Genomic DNA, 19,313 nt, shown 5'->3' with positions numbered 1-19,313 from the left:
GTCAATTTTAGAATAAGTGTGATGTGGTGCTGAGAAGAATGTATATTCTGTTGATTTGGGGTGGAGAGTTCTGTAGATGTCTATTAGGTCAGCTTGGTCCAACGCTGAGTTAAAGTCCTGAATATCCTTGTTTATTTTCTGCCTCATTGATCTGTTTAACATTGACAGTGGGGTGTTAAAGTCTCCCACTATTATTGTGTAGGAGTATAAGTCTCTTTGTAGGTCTCTAAGAACTTGCTTTGTGAACCTAGGTGCTCCTGTTTTGGGTGCATATATATTTCGGGTAGTTAGCTCTTATTGCTGCATTGTTCCCTTTACCATTATGTAATGCCTTTCTTTGTCTTTTTTGATCTTTATTGGTTTAAAGTCTGTCTTATCAGAAATTAGAATTGCAACTCCTACTTTTTTTTTTTCCTTTCTTTCCATTTGCTTGGTAAATATTCCTCCATCTCTTTATTTTGAGTCTATGTTTGTCTTTGTATGTGAGATGGGTCTCCTGAATACAGCACACCAATGGATCTTGGCTCTTTATCCAATTTGCCAGTCTGTGTCTTTTAATTGGGGCATTTAGCCCATTTACATTTAAGGTTAATATTGTTATGTGTGAATTTGATCCTGTCATTATGATGCTAGCTGGTTATTTTGCCCATTAGTTGATGCAGTTTCTTCATAGTGTTGATGGTCATTACAATTTGGTATGTTTTTGCAGTGGCTGGTACCAGTATTTCCTTTCCATATTTAGTGCTTCCTTTAGGAACTCTTGTAAGGCAGGCCTGGTGGTGACAAAATCTCTCAGAATTTACTTGTCTATAAAGGATTTTATTTCTCCTTCACTTATGAAGCATAGTTTGGCTGGATATGAAATTCTGGTTTGAAAATTATTCTCTTTAATACTAGCCCCAACTCTCTTCTGGCTTGTAGGGTTTCTGCAGAGAAATCTGCCGTTAGTCTGATGGGCTTCCCTTTGTGGGTAACTCGACTTTTCTCCCTGGCTGCCCTTAACATTTTTTCCTTCATTTCAACCTTGGTGAATCTGACAATTGTATGTCTTGGGATTGCTCTTCTCGAGGCGTCTCTTTGTGGTGGTCTCTGTAGTTCCTGAATTTGAATGTTGACCTGTCTTGCTAGATTGGGGAATTTCTTCTAGATAATATCCTGAAGAGTGTTTTCTAACTTGGTTCCATTCTCCCCGTCACTTTCAGGAACACCAATCAAATGTAGGTTTGGTCTTTTCACATAGTCCCATATTTCTTGGAGGCTTTGTTTGTTCCTTTTCATTCTTTTTTCTCTAATCTTGTCTTCACACTTTACTTCATCTGATCTCCTTTCTTTCACTTGGTCAATTCAGCTATTGATACTTGTATATGCTTCACGAAGTTCTCGTGCTGTGTTTTTCAACTCCATCAGGTCTTTATGTTCTTTTCTATACTGGTTATTCTAGTTAGCAATTCCTCTAATCTTTTTTCAAGGTTCTGAGCTTCCTTACATTGGGTTAGAACATGCTCCTTTAGCTTGGAGGAGTTTGTTATTACCCACCTTCTGAAGCCTACTTCTGTCAATTTGTCAAACTCATTCTCCATCCAGTTTTGTTCCCTTGCTGGCAAGGAGTTATGATCCCATGGAGGAGAAGAGGCTTCCTAGTTTTTTGAGTTTTCAGGCTTTTTGCACTGATTTTTTCCTCATCTTTCTGGATTTATCTACCTTTGGTCTTTGATGTTGGTGACCTTTGGATGGGGTTTTTGTGTGGACATGCTTTTTCTTGACATTGATGCTATTCCTTTCTGTTTGTTAGTTTTCCTTCTGACAGTCAGACCCCTCTGCTGGAGTTTGCTGGAGGTCCATTCCAGACCCTGTTTGCCTAGGTATCACCAGTGGAAGCTGCAGAACAGCAATGATTGCTGCCTTGTCCTTCCTCTGAGAGCTTCATCCCATAGGGGCACCGGCCAGATGCCTGCCGGAGCTCTCCTGTATGAGGTGTCTGTCAATCCCTGCTGGGAGTTGTCTCCCAGTCAGGAGGCACAGGGGGCAGGGATCCACTCGGTGAGTCAGTCTGTACCTTAGAGCTCCAACTCTGTGCTGGGAGATCCGCTGCTCTCTTCAGAGCCATAAGGCAGGAATGTTTAAGTCTGCTGAAGCTGCGCCCCCAACTGCCCTTCCCCCAGGTGCTCTGTCCCAGAGAGATGGGAGTTTTATCTAAAAACCCCTGACTGGGGCTGCTGCCTTTCTTTCAGAGATGCCCTGCCCAGAGAGGAGGAATCTAGAGAAGACTAGCCTTGAATTTTCTAAGAAAAAAGATATCTATAGACACAAACAATCTCTACTATTTAATAATGCACACCCACCCACATACTTACACACACATGCACACATAGAGTAGATAATGTGCAAAAACATTTATAGTAATTTCTCTCTAAGAAACTTTCAGAGATATATGTGGTCATACTGAAAGCATTAAGAGTCTTAATAATGAGTATTTACCATGAGTGAAACTGAGATATTACTATGTTCCAATTAAAAACAACTGAACATATAGCAAAATACTCATAAATGCCATTTATCCAAAGGCTTAACTTCAAAATATACATCTGTTGTTTTTCTGAAAAGCAAGGCTGGGGAGACATATCTATAAGAAATATTCTCTAAAAACATTAAGTAAATGACACTTGGCCATAGTTCTAAACTGAAATTATTAAGACTATTTCTGGTTGCCAAAGAAACCTAATTATAGTGTGCTTCATGATACTTTTTCCTTTTGGCTTTTTGATCTAAGATTTTAGTCTCAAAAAAACTGTTTTTAATATATTTTTCTCTTACGAAAAATGTTATTTGAAACTCATTTTCTGTTTTTTTTCCACATATGTATAATGAGTATGAATAAGAAATTTATGTGAGAAATTCCCAAGATCTTGTTTCCTCCGGGGTTTGCTAGTATAAAGGGAAAAAGAGTCTGTACATGACAGGTTTTATGGCTAGGATTATATATCAGTATTTAGTCTTGAAATCTAGTACTACAAATACTGCATATTTGGTTATCTTTGATTGACAGATCACAAACTCTACCACAGTTCAACTAATGCATTTTACAATGAATTTAAACTAGACAAAGAAGCAGAGGAGTGGACAGAGCTTTCCACTGCCTCTTTGTATTACTCTGAAATGTTTTCTCGAGTTCAGAGCTCTCAGAAGTCTATGTGTAGAGAGAAGTTCCCTGGGTCAGAGGCTCATGGTATGGTGGGCTCCCTGACTTTTATATTCAGAGCCACATTAGTTCATAGCAGTAGCTTATGTTCTTCTACTCAGTTAATCACATCACAGAGCCTGCTTTGCAAGGTCCAGTCCTTGCAATTCTTCCTGTACAGGCACCAAGACAATGTCCTCTTCTTTATGTGTGCCTGACATACATATATTTACTTATTTTCAAATAGGAGCTTTAGTGATCAGGCCAACAATAGACAACCATACCACCCAAGGGATAAAGTTGTTCCTGTATCCTTACAGAAAAATAAATAAGAGCAGTAGGATAGACAGTGGTTATAGGCCCTTCATTGTCATTGCTCTTCTATGCAGAGATAACACTGAGTGCAAAAGAAAAAGAATCCAGTCTCAATGCCCTCAATGTGAATTATAATTAAGAAACTGTCTGAAGTGATTTGTTTTTAAATTTAAGCCAGGCTTGGAGACTGGGTTAAATAAACCAATTAGTGCCAAATATTATGGTTTTATTTAAAACCAAACGTATTTTCCAATAAGCCAATATTTGTAACATGTTTTATGTTAGTCAGTTGAAAGTAAACTTCAAAAGAAAGGAGACAAGTTAATATTTTTGGCAAGCAATTTTGAAGTCTCCCACCATGAAGCACTTAAAAATTTGTAAGATGCTATTATCAATTTTTAAGGGATATTTTGAATTTAAACATTAAATATTCTTATTCCAGTGGTCATATTGTAAAGAATATGACAATCACTTCAACATATTTTTTGTTTGTCAAAAGAAAATAATTACATGTAAATATCTTAATATCCTTTGCCTAGGTTAATAATTTTCTGACTAGCTAGGTACTCAATTTATCAGGAAAGAATATTATCAACTTTAAATAACAGATGATCTACCTCAAATTCCCTACAATTGATAGATCAACCCAGCCATATAACTAAACATATACAGAAGGTACTACAGTTCCCCAATACAGCCAGCCTTCCCCCACTTATAAAAATTGTTTTCTTTATTGTTACCCAAATATAGTCTGGTCCTTCAGACTCTAAATTTCTTTTTCATGTTGTTTCTTCTCTAATATTAACATTATTCTTAAAAACATCAGCATAATTAGTGATACAAGAGATGTGAAAACAGGGTGTGATGGGGACACATAGGTGACAATCTTAGCTCTGGCTCAGTCTGGGAGCCTTTTAAGAAACATTGATGAAAAACGTATTTAGGCAGAGAAGAGAAGATGGACATTCTAGAAAGAAGAAGAATTATGCTTTAAAAATAATTGATATTTTATAGGAGAGAATATAAGAAATGTAGGCCAGGTTTAGTTTCCGAAGGGTCTTGTGTAACTTACCAAGCCTGGGCTATATCTAGAATATTAGAATGAATCAAAGAAGGATTTAAACAGAGAAGAAAATGAGCACGACTATGTTTTTGGAAGACAATGAAAGTGCTGTAGAGAATAGATTTAATCAAGTTAAATCTGGAAGCTGTGTGGAGAATAAATTTAATCAAATTGGACTAAAGACTAGGTTAGAAGTAACTAAAATGCATTTCTTCTCTCAGGGAGAAATAACAAGTGATTAGATTTAGGGCAATGGCATTGAGAATACAGACAGAATGGGTCCTAGAAAGGTCAACTAGATTGGTGACCAACAAGACGGGGAAGGTGATGGACAGTAAGAAATTTAGAATGTCACAATTCATGGAGTCATTGACATAAAAAGTGGAAGGTTGTTGGAGGGGGGAATGATGAGTTTGAGTAAATTATATATTGTGAAATAACAATAAAATTTGTAAATAGGCAGCAACTAGTAGACATTGTGCTAACCTACTTTTATTTTTATCTCATTTTCACCTTATCAAAAAACCTTTGTGAGGTAAATTATTAGTAGTAGTATTACTATCCCATGCTACAAATAAGGAAATTTAAAGAAACCCAGTAACCTTTCCAAGGTTACTCAGGTAAATTATATGCCCAGTAGACTGTTGGGTATACATGGTGAAAGCTCAGAAGACAGCCTTCCTGTGAACATTTAAGTGTAGAATCTGCCGGCTTTGTAGTTGAAGTCATGAAAGGAGATACATTTACTCATTTATAATGCATAGAATTAGAAGAGAAGACCAAAGGCAAAACTCTAGGGAAGACCAATTTTCTAGAAGTAGGATGAAAAGTGAACATACAGAAAAAGGTGAGAGGGCGAGGTAGAAAACATCAAGAAGGATGAAATGCTTTAAAGTTTAAAATCTCCATATTGGTCAGGTAGTAGAGCATAAAATATGTCATCTGGATGTAGCATTTAGTAGGTTAGGAGTGGCTTGAAGTAGAGAATGAGCAATGAATTTTTCAGGGCTGAAATCAGACAGCAGTGTGTGGAGGCATGACTAGGAAGAAAAATTGACCAAGTGATATGAAGTATAATGACAGATAAAAGGAGACAATTGTTTGAACAATGTTCCCTACAAGATGGGATTTTGAGCAAGAGTGAACTGATCAAGCCTTAACAGAAGTAAGAACTTCTCCTTCACTCAATATAATGAAGACTCTTCTCTGTCAAAACCCACATCCACCATTCAGGTTTTCTAAACAAGATGGTGGTGGGGAGAGAATATAGAACTGAAGTTGTTGATTTTTAATACTATTTTAAATATTTTCAAGAATTTGACATTTATCTGCCTGGCAGTTGTCTCTAGCTAATGACTGAAGTTTGAGATCAGATTCTTTCCTTTTTGTTTATCATGGATTTTCATCTTTATATCACTTTTACTTCATTATTGTTATAGAAGATATAATACATTCAATTCTGTAGTGAAAATGTGTTTTGCTGTTGTTGTTGTTTTTCTAAAACACATTCTTCTGTTAGAGACTTAATAGCAACTGTAGGTAAAGGACAAATTACTTCAGACAAAGATGGAATGGATATTAGAAAGTTTATTTCACTTTCTATTTTCTGTTGCCTCACAATTCTAGATGACGTTTATTTCCACTACTCATCACTGTCTCTCCATTGCTTCCAAACTACATTTCTAATCCTCAGTTATCTTATTCTATTTGGGGTGACATAATGAAATATCATAGATATATGTGACTTAAACAACAGAAATGTATTTTCTCATAGTTCTGGAGGCTAAAGTCAGAGATCAGGGTACCAGCGTGGTCAGGTGATGGTGAAGGTTCTCTTCTTGGCTTACAGAGGGCTGCCTTCACTCTGTGTCCTCACATAGTGGGGAGAAAGAGAGATCTTTTTATCTGATTATAAGCACACCAGTTCTATTGGATTAGGCCCCACCTTATTACCTCATATGATAACCTTAATTACCTATCTCTGAACACAGTTGCATGGGGGGTTAGAGCTTCTACATTATGAATCAGAGGGGGAGGAGACATAGTTTAGTAAATAGCCCTGACATAACAGTTAGTGTCCTTTATTAAATGACTCCAACTTGCCTTTTCAGTTTTATCAATCTTTGATCATTTGAGGGTGTGTAACTAGATAGCACTTTCACAAGCCTGGGACCTTGGTTACTTGGGAAAACCTAATAACAATTCACACCCCCCTGATTATCCATGGACTGAGGCAGCGCAAAGAACTTAACAGGGCCTGTTGGCAGGGAGAGAGATCCTGCCCCTTAGGCTGTGAGGCTTATGACCAGCTAATAAAGGAAGCGCCAGTGCCTTCTCCAGCAAGATCAAGGGCTGGTTCAAGGCTTTCAGTTAGAGTAGTAAGAGATGGTGAAATCTTCCTCCTAGGAGTCTACTAGAATATGTACGCCTTATGCCCTTTTCCGTTTATTGACTTTCATTTTCAAAGCAGTCTTTTTCTAGATAAGGCCAGCATTTGCTCTTGGTTACAGCTACAGGAAACCCATGTTATATGAGGTTAACTCTACTCTCTTGTTTTCTTACTGTATAAATACACCAGCCACTCAGAGAGGATTCGTTTTCCAAAGTAGTTGTACTCTCACAATTCCTACTGTTTGAGTTCTTGATCTCTATGCCTAGGATTTCTCTTTCTTCTCTTCTACTTGGTAAGTATCTTCTAGTAACCTTTCATTAATGAGACATTCTCTATCCATTACCACATAGCCAAGATAAATCACTTCCTCAATCACCTAACCACAACACTTGTAGTATTCTTTATTACAGCATTTATAATATTAAAAGTATTTTTTTTTCTGTTTTGTTTTGTTTTATTGGAGATGGAGTCTCCCTGTGTTGCCCAGGCTAGGCTGGAACTCCTGGTCTCATGCTATCCTCCCTCCTCAGCCTTCCCAGTGGCTGGGACTACAAGAATGCATCACTGCACGTGACTTTCAAAAGACATATTCTAATTATTTAATATGAATTTACTAAAGGCAAAAATTATATCACATCTTTCCTTATATTCTTAGGTTTTATGACCATGCCTGGAATATGGTAGATGCATGCTATGTGTATGCTGAGTAAAACATTAAATAAAAAAAGTCTTTAATCATGGAATCTATAAAAGTATGTATAGCCTGTAACTCACATTGTACTAATTCATTCATTGATTTTTTTATTTAAAAAAAGTTATTCGATACACTCTATGTTTCAATCACCACGTTAGGTACCCTGGGTACACCCATGAACAGCAAAGTGAAGTGTAGAGTCATAAGGACTGGATTCACTTTTGGGATCTTCCATTTACTTGCACACTATCTTGGGCAAGACAGTTTAACCCTTCAAGCTCCAGTTTTATTATATATAAAATAGGAAGGATCATAGTGCTTTCCTATGTTATGTGTCATGAGAGTGAAATACGATAAATCAATTAAAATGTTTAACACTTTTTTGACATAAAATAAATATTAGTAACTCAGTAACATTAATAAACTCAGTAAAAGACATTATTTTTCTTCTCCTTATACTTCCTGTCATTGTTACATGAAGAATGACCATTGCTTTCATAGAGCCCATCATTAGTAGGTACATAGTATCTCTTAGTATTGGCATCATATGGTTTCACATGTATAAATATTACTTGTCTAATAGGATTGTAAATTACTTGGAGTCAGAGTATCTGTGTAAACAGAAGCCTTTGTGAAGAGTAATTTCTCTTTCATGATGATGCCGTAATATCATTATTCAAGAGCCACAAAACTAGTCAAGAAAAAAAATTAGTTGTTTGATATCTGCATTAAAGGTGAAGAATCAGGGGTGAATATCATCTGTTGGATGAACAGCAATAAGTGCAATAATAAAAAACGCTTTGATGGAACGGTTGTTATGGATCAGACACAGTGCTATGCATGGTCTAAATTATTTTCTCCTCACAGCATCCACTTGATGCAAATATCCTTTACACTGTGGAAACTGAGGCTCAGAAATCTTAAGTAGGCTGTCCAAAGTCACTTCCTCTTCTACCCATACTTCATCAGGCTATTGATTGCAATTTTTTCAAACAATTACAACAGGCTGCTCTGCCTGTGGAGTAGCCATTCTTTATTCCTTTACTTTCTTAATAAACTAATTTTCACTTTTAAAAAAAAAAATAAATAAATAAATAAATAAATAAATAAATAAATACAACACCCCAGCACCTTATGTTTTATTTTTTGACATCCTTTTTCTTCTCAATCACAGTTGTTCCTTTCTGTCCATCCCCACACTGTAAAGCAATGTATGACACATTACATTTTTGTTTTGTATTGGAAACCCACTAGAGTATTTCTGTTTTGAGACTTTTTTTCTCCTCAGGAACTGTGAAACTATAAAGAAAAGTAGAAATTCTCTAGGAAATAGGAAAATCAGGGTGATAAATAAGCAGAGGGAAATAACCATGGATAACATCACACTATTGGATACAGAGACAGTTAAATATGTACTGGAGATATATACTCAGTCTCAAATATGGGCCAAGGGGAGCAAATGTATGTAGTGAATGTCATGGCCAGCCCCATTCATTTGGCCCATTTATCTTTATAGTTTCTGTTGATGCTTTGAAATGTTTTGTGTCCTCCATTTTCGTTTGGTAATATGTGTGTATTCTCATTGAATAGTAATTGATATTGAAACTCTATTGCCCTTCCTTTTCACTTTTAATAAAGTGTTATTATAAATAGTTACAATAAAATTATCCAGCATAAGTCTGGAAGACCCCATTTTTTCTTCCTGTATTAACATGAGAACATTTTCTAGTTTGTGAGATTTACATGCAGTGAACAGAAATTGCACCGTACAAGGTGATTAAATATGAAAAAAAGACCAGAGATAAGTGTCCTTTCTTTCCCAACTCTTTCTAGCTGCAACCTAGCCACCCTTTCAAGGACAGCATGCAGTGTACTCTCTGATAAAATGCAGTGTTCTTGGACACAGGTGGCTAAGAGCAGAACATTCCTTTCAGTGTCAGAGAGGGCTGACGTAGTTAACACTGCTACCTTCATGAGACACTTGGTGAACCAGTCTATTGTACAGGGGCCTGCAGTGACCTAAAAGATTCATGATGCTGCCAGACTATGAGTTGGTTTACATTGTTCTGGACAATAAAAAAAGGGAAGTCATTAAAATATACATTGTGAAAACAATGGTCTCCTAAGGTCTCTTTATGTGATTATTGTTCTGGTGTTGGAAGGAGGTCACAGTTACGGAGTACAGGTCTCTTGTATTACTAACAATCCAAATATATTTGTTCTCTCAGATAATGCTTCTCACTCTTAGTAGCCCACCCTTTGCCATACCCACTGAAACAAGTGAGAGAGGTTTTACTTCAATCTCTACTGTAAGTGCCTCTGCTTGTCATGACCCAGGTCCCTTCTAGGCTGGTCATGTAACCATGACATTCTTGCAGTTGTCCTCCAGAGATGAAGCTCTGCGCTTCTGTGATTCATGATCATATCTCCTGAACGTGAAAGTCACTATTGTGTGACTACTGGGTGCTGATTGCTTCACATCTACACTTCTAGTCATGTGCTCTGAAGTTCTGGAGAGACCTTCTTCTTATTTTATATCCCCTATTATTCATCTGAACCTTGAGCAGCAATAGCTTTAACCCTTAGATTCTGTGTTTTTGTTGTGGAACTTTTCCTTAGTTCAGCTAAAGACTAAAGAAGAAGTCCTTGCCACATGGCCACAAAAATTTAGGCTCACAGACTGTTCGAAAGGTGAGAAAAATAAGATTTATTGGGAAATAAAGAAAAGGAAAAAAGCACTTTGGGAGGCCGAGGTGGGCGGATCACGAGGTTAGGAGATCGAGACCATCCTGGCTAACACGGTGAAATCCCATCTCTACTAAATATACAAAAAATTAGCCGGGCATGGTGGCGGGCACCTGTAGTCCCAGCTACTCGGGAGGCTGAAGCAGGAGAACGGCGTGAACCCAGGAGGCGGAGCTTGCAGTGAGCCGAGATAGCACCACTGCACTCTAGCCTGGGCGACAGAGCCACACTCCATCTCAAAAAAAAAAAAAAAAAAAAAAAAATAGAGAAAGGGAAAAAAAGAAAACAGAGTCTCTTAGCAAAGCAAGAGTGTGTGTTTCCTGCCAGTGGGCTTCCTACCTCACGATTAAATTTCAGGATTCGCCCAGGAAGAGGAAGGGACAGGCTTCTCCCCTATGCAAATTGAGCAAACTTCTGTGGCTCCACCCCAGTGTGCAGGCTGGTTGGAGTTTCTCTGGGGACCCCTAACCACCTGGCTGCCCTATTTTGGCCTACAGAAACTACATTCTTCTAGATTTAAGGCATTTCTCTAGTATACAGTTTGCTCTATCAGATAAATTTGTGTTGTATAGATAAGAAATGAAAGGGAAAAATAAAGCAGAGAAGATACAGAGTTCCATGGGTTTCAATTTTAGATCAAATAGACATGGAAGGTTTCATTGAAAAGGCCTTAAAGAAATGAGGAAGATACCATCAAATGTGAGGAACAGAATCTTCCAGGCTGAAGGAAAATTAAAATACAAAGACACTGCAGGATAAATATGCCTAATGTGTTCAAAGAAGAGCAAGGAAGACAGTATGGTAAGAAATGGTGAAGAAGTAGGGAAAGAAGAGATGAGAAAAGCAAGGGAGCCTAGGTTGTTTAGGGCAGTACTGTCCAGTAGAAATAGGATATAAGTCACATATGTAAGTTTAAACTTTCTAGCAGCCACATTATAAAGTAAAAACAGACTGAAATTAATTGTAATAATATATGCTATTTAACTCAGCATGTGGGAATTATTTTTACCAGGATCAATAAAAAATTGTTGAGATGTTTACATTTTTCATACTAAGTTTCAGAATCTTGTATGTATTTTACATGTACAGCACTCCTCAGTTTGGTCTAGTCATATTTGGGGTGCTCAGTAGCCACATGTGGATAGGACTACTGCGCTGGACAGGGGAGACTGTACAGACTCAAATGCTATTTTAAGAACTTTAGATTTTACTGTTAGTGAGATAACAAGCTACTAGAGGATTTTTTGGGGAAAAAAAAGACATGATTTGACTCACACATTGTAACAGAATCATTCTGACTACCGTGTTGTGCAAACTGTAAAATGGAAAGGGATCCAATTTGGAGATTATTGCAATATTCCATGTGAGAGGATGCTATCGTAGCTGAGGTATCTGCTTCGGAGGCTGAGACAAGTGGTGGGCTTCTGGGTATATTTTGAAAGCAGAGCTGATATCACTTGCTAGCAGATTGTTTGTCAGATGTGAGAGAAAGAGAACAGTCAAAAAAATAAATTGAGCCAGATATGTATTTTATTTAATGATTCTCTGACAATTCCAAAGTGCGACACTGGTCAAGAATCATCGGATTGGTGGTAGCTCCTGTTTCTTTATCCAGAAGTAATCCCCATTATTTTGTTTTGAATCTCTAGGCCTGGGAAAATTATTTATTTTGGATAGGGAAGCAGTGGGATTTGGAGCTGGAAAAGTAGGTAAGAACTTCTAAGTACCTTAGAAGGTAGGCAACAGGGAAGCAGTAAGTATCTGTCATCAGACAACTTCTGTGATTAGAACTATGATTAAGAAAATGAGCTGGACACAATGGCTCACACCTGTCTGTAATCCCAGCACTTTTGAAGGCTGAGGCAGAAGGATTGCTTGAGCCAAGGAATTCAAGAGCAGCCTGGGCAATATAGTGAGACCCATCTCTACAATTTTTTTTTTTAATTAGCCAGGCATGGTGTGCACACCTGTGGTACCAGCTACTCAGGTGACTGAGGTGGGAGGATTGCCTGAGGCCAGGAGGTTGAAGCTGCACTAAGCCATGATTGCATCACTGCACTCCAGCCTGGGTGACAGGGTGAGAGAAAAAAGAAAAGAAAAGAATAGAGAAGAGAAGGAAAAGAAAAAAAAAAGAAAAGAGAAAGAAAGAAAAGGAATGAGAAAGAAAGAAAGAGAGAGAGAGGGAGGGAGGGAGGGAGGAAGGAAGGAAGGGAATGATAAAAAGAAGAAAGAAAGAAAAGAAAAAAAGAAAGAAAGAAAGAAAGAAGAAAGAAAAAGGAAAGAAAGGAAAGAAAGAAAAAGAAAAGAAAGAAAGAAAGAAAAAGAAAAAGAAAGAAAGAAAGAAGAGAAAGAAGAGAAAGAGTCAGTGAAGAGAAGCTGGGAGTCTGCTTTGAAGTCTATTTCAATGATTTAGGTAAAAGGTTCCAAAAGCTTAAACTAGGGTACTTTTGTGGTGTTGAATATTTCTGTTTTTTGATCAGGATGGATGATGGCTATATAAGTATTCTCAGTCTCTGAAAATTTGTGGATCTATACAATTATCATATGAGTATCATATTGTAATAAAAAGCAAAATAAAAAGAAGTTGAACAATCTCTCTGAAAAATAACATTCTCTTGGCTCATAATATAAAACCCAGAAGGCCAATATTTTAATTTATAATGAAAAACAAAATTATTATTTAGACTGAACAACTGCCTTAACTCAATCTGTAGGCAAAACTACCTAAGAAGCCAAAATCTAATGAGAAGGTGACTAAGTGAAAGTGGAATCAGAACAAATAGAATTATTCAAATGAAATTGAGATTGGTATTGTGGAGCCCTGATAGCATAATTCACCCATTTTCTTTACAAGGACACAAGTTTTGAATTCTTCTATGGAGATTACTGGAAGATTTTATGTCTCATTTTCTATCTTGCCACTGCTGAACAATCTACCAAGATTGAGACAACTTTTTGTTGTTATTTCCATGAAATACTTTAACACCTTTGGTAAAGTCTTGGAGATACACTTATTTTGAGATTAACTTCTGAATCCTATTCTAGAATATCTATATTATGATTTTTCTAAAGAAATTTCCAAGCTTGTAGAGGAAAGCCGTATTGTTAAGCCCAAGTAAAACCCACAGCATCTGCGTGACGCTCTAGACATAGCAGTTAGAGAGTGTTGAAAAGTCATAGATGACCTAGAAGTCATGCCCCTGAAGAATGTTATACACTTTGATTAACTGAAACAAATATGGCTGGAGGAGGAGCAGGAGTGACGAGGATAATGATTGTTGCAACTTGAGGTGAGATAGACAATTGCGTTCACTCTGTATCCCAGAAGCTCTGGAAGATAACAGTTTGAGGTATAAATATTTTGATCATTTTTGTCCTGAGGGAGACTAAAATTTTAGGAATCATAGAAATCACCAAGGGAAGAAGAAGCAGGGAAGAAGAAGCAGGAAAGAAGAAGCTTGGATTCAGGACCTTGTAGAGTATGATCGTTTAAAGAGGGAAAAAGGAGGCGGGACTGAGGACGAAAAAATCACTGGCATGGATTTTTGAAGTTGTCAGAAATAACGGCATAGAAGATAAATATATCTGTATACTATGTGCTTCAAGAAAGGTAGGGTATTGCTCAGGGGATGGATGTGTGAAAACAGAAACAAAGATTGGGGGAAGATTATAGGGCAAAGAATTCAAAGAGAAGTGAGGGAAGAAAGCAAAACAAAACAAAACACCTTGCGAGGAAGTAAGAGGAATGGCATTCACTGCTTCTTACCGGGAAATTTGAGAAGAAGCATTTCTACTCATGCTGGAAAGATTTTAAAGAAAAAAATGTGTCAACTGGTGTGTTCTACTTTAATAACGACTGTAATGGCTGAAATTATACTTGGAGAATTTCTGGTGCCATCACGTTAGGTATTTTTTTCTGAACTGTTTATTTGTATGTTTCAAAGGTGAGTTTTAATGAATTTTTACATTCCACATTCAGACAGCAAAGTCACATGTTGATAAACTTACTGACATTCATCTGCTTATCATTGTTTCCCTGCAAACCCCAAATTGCATATAAACAGAAAAACTAATCAACCGAAGCAGAAACACGGTATCAATTAGGTTGGTGCCTGGGAACAGAAAAAATAGCAAACAAAATTAATTCCAATCAGTTTGGTAATAAAAAATCAAAAACGTGTAATAATTTGAGATGACTATGCCAGAAAGTAGTTGTGATTTGGCAAATGGTTTTTATATAAATGCTTAGAATCCTTCTAAAAAGTATTCCTATTTGTATTTTGCTGTCATTTCAAAATTATGTTTAAAATCACTGTAAGGATAGTTATGACTATCTGAAACAGGAAATTGAGCTTTTGAAACAAACGTCTATTTCTCTTTTGTGACTGCAATCACATGTTGCAGATATTTTGAAACTGGAAAAGGGTAACAATAATACCAATAAACATTTATTGAGCATTTAGTATATACTTTTACACACTTTGTTTAATTGTTATGGTAGCCATTCAAAGTTTGATGGGCTTTACTATATTAAAGGACCTGCAGGTAGGAGAATTCCTGTGATAGGAGGTTCCCCAAATTACTTTCAAAGGTGCTCTAAGAGAAAAGAGTAGGTTTAAATGCATAGCAAGCAAAGAGAGCACCAACCCTTGATCACCTGGATGGAACCAGGCAAGTAAGACTCAGGAGCAGCTACATGCCATCTGGTACATGGAAGAGGAGAAACAGAAGTCCAGATTCTAGGCAAGAGAAGTAGGGTGATAACAACCATGATCCCCTTTGCCTGACCATCAACCTGGCAAGAGGGCTAAGCTATGGTGTGGAGAAGCTTTGAATGAAGTTGGAAACCTTGATTATTGGGTGGAACTGAATATATTAATTACTGAATTTGTATTTTTTTAGAATCTATTATTTAAGATTTTCCAGAACATTTATTTCAGCATTTCTTAAATTGCATTTAATAGGTATATGGACACCAAAAAATGACCTTACAAAGGCAGAAAAATAAAAGGTATATCAGATTTCTGATTTTAGTTTATGTGTCTCTTTTTGTCAACATAATATTTATACCTATATGAGAAATGCAGTTTATTTAGAAGAGAATTCAAGGCCTGTGAAAACTGGGCCTGCTTGTCTTCCCTGTTTCATGCATTCCCTTCTATCCTTCTCTCCTAGAAGTATGTACAACTACTACATGCCAAGTAATTTTATGAGTCTGTTTTATGTTCAAGGTAGTTGATTTCATGAAATTTTCTATACCATATTGCTAAAATATAATTTTAATAAGTTAAAAACATAATTCTCATGCAAATATGAAACAAACACCTGAAAAAATATTTTATTTAACTCATTAATTAGTGAGGGAATGAGTAAGATGTCAATACCATTTGGCAGGAAAATACAATGCATAATATATAAATATATATACATACATAAATATAGTATATAATATAAATACAATATATAATATTTATATGAGTATGTGTGTGTATATATATAAATGTATATATATGTAAATGTATATATATTAAGTAATGGCACTGGAAACACACAAACAATATGTTGTTAGAAAAGCTGAAAAAAGTTTGCAAATATATTTGAGACCTGTTAATATTCCATATTCTGATAGGGTGATAAAATGCAACCTTTAGGGTTATTATTTATACTGAATAGAAATCAATTCTATCTTTACCGGAAAAAAATTTATTTTCACTCCTATGAATGTGAATCATTTACGTGACTCTCAGTTTTCTAAAACTTAACAGCTACCTTTAGAGAGTTGAAAGTAGCCTAGTCAATATGAAGTCAACCAAAGACGCACAATTACAACCCTCTAAACTTCACTGAGCACGGATATAACAACCAACAGTCTCTTTTGCTGATTTCCATACCTTGAACTATTTTTTTAAAACCATTAATAGCCTGATAAACACTCATTCATCTTTCAAGTCACACCCCAAGTTGCCATCTACATTATGAAAATATTTTGAATGCCTTCAGGCACAGTTTAAGTCCCACTCTATTCTATGTGACTCCTCTGTTATATCACCTGCATCACACTTTACCTTTAGAGGATAGTAATTGTGTATGGCTTTTCTCTCTCCTCAGTAAATAATAATGTTTCTGGCGTATAAAATCATGGTTAAGTTGCACTGTAATTAGGGAATCCTGGTTTGAAGCCTGGTTCCATCATTCAATAGCTGTATAACCTTGGGCAAGTTGTTTAACCTGTCGGAATTTTATTGATCTCATCTTTTAAATGAGAATAATGTCTAACACAAAGTTTTATTGTGAGGAATAAATGAGGTAAAACGTATAAAACATTTATTGCAATATAGCCTCTCGATAAATAATGGTAGCAATAGTAGTAAAGATATCAAGAACAGAAAATGGTAGAAGGAAGTGAAATTCAGATATACAAGGTTAAACTCATCAGCCCTGAGAATTTCTCAAAATGTATGTTTGACTTGGGAAGATCTTTATTCTGAGTCACAGATACGTATCAACTAAAAGTAGATACTGAAAAAAGTGCAAGTTATTTACTCTATCAAATTTTGTTAATCATAGTAATTCACAAATCAATTGATATTTCTTCATAAACTTATCTGTAAAATAGAGTAAAAAAAGTTTAAACAATGAAATTAAAAAGTAAATTTAGCTCAAAAGGAATTTTCTGCAGTTTCTTTTTTTGTTCTAGTTCAAGTTACACAAAGTAAAATACCTAGAATTACATAATTTCAGGCCCTCTCTCCCACATATTATTGATGTTTTCAAAAATTATACAGACAATAGTTATCTTTAGAAAAATATGGCTAAACAGTGAAAAATTTTTATTTTAATGATTGCATAAAAAACACAATTCTAGGCACAAGAAGTGATGCAAGAGAAATTAGAATCACTATGGTTTCCAGCAGAGTACTTATACTTATTTGAGTATTCCTATAGAAGAAAATACAGCACTCCTCAATCAAAAAAACCTGCTTTATATATTTTCTTCCAAACCACCAGCCTTCTCATTCTGGGGGAAGAGTGAGGAAAAATTAAGTATGTTTTAAAGACAGAATCAGGCTGGTTGTAGTGGCTCATGCTTGTAATCCCAGCACTTTGGGAGGCCAAGGCGGGTGCAGCACTTGAGGCCAGGAGTTCGATACTGGCCTGGCCAACATGGTGAAACCCCATCTCTACTAAAAATACCAAAATTAGCTGAGAGTGGTGGCGCATGCCTGTAATTCCAGCTGCTCGGTAAGCTGAGGCAGGAGAATCGCTGGAATCCAGCATGAAGAGACTGCAGTGAGCCAAGATCACGCCACTGCACTCCAACCTGGGCCACAAAGCGAGACTCTGTCTCAAAAAAAAAAAAAAGACAGAATGAAAACCCAAAACATGACAACAAATTACTTGAATTTGTCATGGAGGTTTATCTTCAACCCAACAAAACAACCACCACCATAAAAAAGTGGAATAACGACAGACATCAATCTATTCTCCAAAGAGGTATAGCATTTCAGCACAATAGTTAGATTCCAGAAAAGTTTCTCTAAGTTAAATTTTTATAAATTCCAACACATTTTAAAAGTCCTGGAAGGACTAATGATTGTAAGGAATCCTGAGTTCAATCTATTTTTAAAATGTAGAAATTCAGTGGCCTTTTCCTTTTTTCTATTCTATGAACACATACTTTTATAGAACAAAATCAGGAGTTGGCTGATTCCAGATTACTTTTTTCTGACTATTCTAAGTTGTGATATCTGATTTTGAAAGCCAATATATGGCCATGAACTGCGCTATCATGAATAATAAATATATTTAATATATTGAGTGGTTTATGCCGGTAAACCAAGTGCTTTATCTAGATTATCTCATTTGATTTTCACAGTACACAATGAAGTGCACCTTTTTATTATCTTTAGTTTACAGAAAAGGAAATAGAGATGAGATAATTGATCCAAATTAAATGATTGAACCTGGATCGGGTACAGTCAGTTTGATGCCAAAGCCAAAATCATACAGCTTTCCCATTCAACTTTTCCTACCTTAAAGGAACTGAGCAAATTTCGTTTTGTTTTGTTTGGTTTGGTTTTGTTGTTGAGACAGAGTTTTGCTCTGTCGCCCAGGATGGAGTGTAGCGGTGCAATCTCGGCCCACTGTAACTTCTGTTTCCCAGGTTCAAGCGATTCTTGTGCCTCAGCCTCCCAAGAAGCTGGGATTACATGTATGAGCCACCACAGCCGGCTAATTTTTGTATTTTAGTAGAGACAGGGTTTCACCAGGCTGGTCTGGAACTCCTGGCTTCAAGTGATCCACCCATCTCGGCCTCCCAAAGTGCTGGGATTACAGGCATGAGCCAGCACAACAGGCCTAAAGAAACTGAGCAAGTATTTACATTCATACATGAAAAAAGATTTTGCTCATCAAATACACAAAGATAAAACTCCTTACTTTGGTCCATTATAAACAAGCTTAAGAAATAAACAAAACAAAACCTACCTATTTTTCCTTTAATCTTAAGAGGAATTTTTAAAAGCCCTTCTTTGGAAGTGTAAAGAAAGTAATGCTCACTTTATTTTTAGATTTTTATGAAAGGATTTGGGTTGCTGTGATTCTTAATCTGCATAAATGGAAAATGCATTTAGATAATTGTTAAATGTATTAAATCCACGTATCACTAGTGGGCCCAGTTTTCAGAGATAATGAAACATTCCAGAGAGCAAATAATGAGATGAATGTGTGCTTCTTAAGTAAAACTAACAAGGCTCATAAAGGGGTCAGCTTGGTAGAGTTGTAAGATGCCTCATCAGGATGGCCATGATTTCTCTCTCATTTATTTCTCTCATCAGAATTACTGCATAATTATACACTATCAGTTCAAAGGAATACATTAGAAATGCTAAAGGAAACAGACTTCTTTCCTTAAAAATAATGACTA

This window comes from Pongo pygmaeus, chromosome 1 (genome assembly GCF_028885625.2).
Source record: "Pongo pygmaeus isolate AG05252 chromosome 1, NHGRI_mPonPyg2-v2.0_pri, whole genome shotgun sequence".
In the NCBI taxonomy this organism is placed as follows: Eukaryota; Metazoa; Chordata; class Mammalia; order Primates; family Hominidae; genus Pongo; species Pongo pygmaeus.
This window is presented reverse-complemented; position numbering follows the sequence as displayed.